Raw genomic sequence first — 2,231 nt, 5'->3', positions numbered from 1 at the left:
TGTGTGTGTGTGTGTGTGTGTGTGTGTGTGTGTGTGTGTGTGTGTGTGTGTGTGTGTGTGTGTGTGTGTGTGAGTGTACGTGTGTGTAACAAAAATATTTCAAAATAATGATGACCTCAATGGTGTATTTGGAATACAACTCAACCTGTCAAAAGTTCATGGCCTATAATTATTGTTAGTGAATGATGTCGGTAAACATTCAGCCGAGTATCCTTGCAGGGCCCCAAGAGGTTCGATTTGTAAGTTGGCTATATTGCATCTTGTAGAGAATGGAACCCCAAAATAAAAAAGAAAGAAATTGTTAAAACATCAAGAAAGATTCCTCTTCATTTCAAAGAAATGGATGGATGCTCAATTGTGTAAGCTCTTCTGTCCTATTAAACATCTAGGTCTATCGTCCATATCTTTTCTATACCTTTTCTTTGTGTGTAATATTTCTAATATTCGGTTCCTTTATGACCTATTCATTTGTGTGGCAAGTACTGTACATTTTAAAAATTAAAACTAGTTTTTAAAAATTTGGTGACGCACTCAAAAAGAGAGAGCTGTATAAAAGTTGAACAGACCCGTTGAGGAGGCCATGGGAGTGTCGCTTCGCATTACATGTATTAGACTTGAGTTTGAGTATAAGATAGCACCCGCGCGGAACATCGAGCATGTAGCGCAAGGGGGAAAAGTCAAGGCAGGCGGGCAGAAATAACAGAGTGATGGAAAGGAAAAACGTAGGACCAATCGGTGAACCCTCCAACTACCCTCTCTATTACACTGACGGTTCGGCCAACCAGTACACCCTCTAGCTACCCACTCTATGACGCCGACGGTAGGCCAACCAGTACACCCTCCAACTACCCTCTCTATTACACTGACGGTTCGGCCAACCAGTACACCCTCTCGCTACCCACTCTATGACGCTGACGGTAGGGCCAATCAGTGCACCCTCTAGCTACCCACTCTATGACGCCGACGGTAGGCCAATCAGTGCACCCTCCAACTACCCACTCTATTACACTGACGGTTCGGCCAACCAGTACACCCTCTCGCTACCCACTCTATGACGCTGACGGTAGGGCCAATCAGTGCACCCTCTAGCTACCCACTCTATGACGCCGACGGTAGGCCAATCAGTGCACCCTCCAACTACCCACTCTATGACGCTGACGGTAGGGCCAATCAGTGCACCCTCTAGCTACCCACTCTATGACGCCGACGGTAGGCCAATCAGTGCACCCTCCAACTACCCTCTCTATTACACTGACGGTTCGGCCAACCAGTACACCCTCTCGCTACCCACTCTATGACGCTGACGGTAGGGCCAATCAGTGCACCCTCTAGCTACCCACTCTATGACGCCGACGGTAGGCCAATCAGTGCACCCTCCAACTACCCACTCTATTACACTGACGGTTCGGCCAACCAGTACACCCTCATACCATCCGCTCTCTTTCCACACAGGAAGGGCTAATCGTTACAGTCAAAAAGAGGAGCACAGTCCACATAGAGTAAAAGAAGTATTTTAATAAATTGTTGATAATTTTCATCTGCTGTAGAAATCAAAACAATTCGGTTTCGCTTTAAGAAATAAAAGAACATAACAAATGTTGAAGATTTAAACACTACATGTATTATCAAGCTCTAAAGAATGACACAACCCTCATATAGAAGTGTACAGGACTTGTAATGTATCAAATTCATAAGCTGGAGAAGCGAAACAGCTTGGAAAGATAAACAGATAAGATAATAATGAAAGAGCGTAACAATTCTTATACAGGTAGCAATCATAATAATAATAGTGGTGATAATGATAATAACAACAAAAGCAATCACGATAAAAGTAACGGTTATATAATAAGGATAACAATAATAATTTCAATATTACTAATAATATTATTAATAATAATAATAATAATAATAATATAATAACGATAATAATAATATATTAATAATAGTGATTATGATAATTTTAATAATAATAATAATTAATAATAATAATAATAAAAACAATAGTAATTTTTAAAAAATCATAATAATGTAAAAAATATTGACAATAATAACATATATAAATCGTCTTATAATATTTTATTTTAGATACGTTGTTATGTCTTTTAAGGTGGCAGTCATAATAAAAAATTCCAAATTAATTTTCGGATTAAATCTACATCTAGATCAAAAAGAGCTATTTGCGGGTTTGGGGTTTTCTTCGTTCAGCCATTTGCGCATTGAAACAGTCATAG

This window comes from Aplysia californica, unplaced genomic scaffold, assembly GCF_000002075.1.
Source record: "Aplysia californica isolate F4 #8 unplaced genomic scaffold, AplCal3.0 scaffold00445, whole genome shotgun sequence".
In the NCBI taxonomy this organism is placed as follows: Eukaryota; Metazoa; Mollusca; class Gastropoda; order Aplysiida; family Aplysiidae; genus Aplysia; species Aplysia californica.
This window is presented reverse-complemented; position numbering follows the sequence as displayed.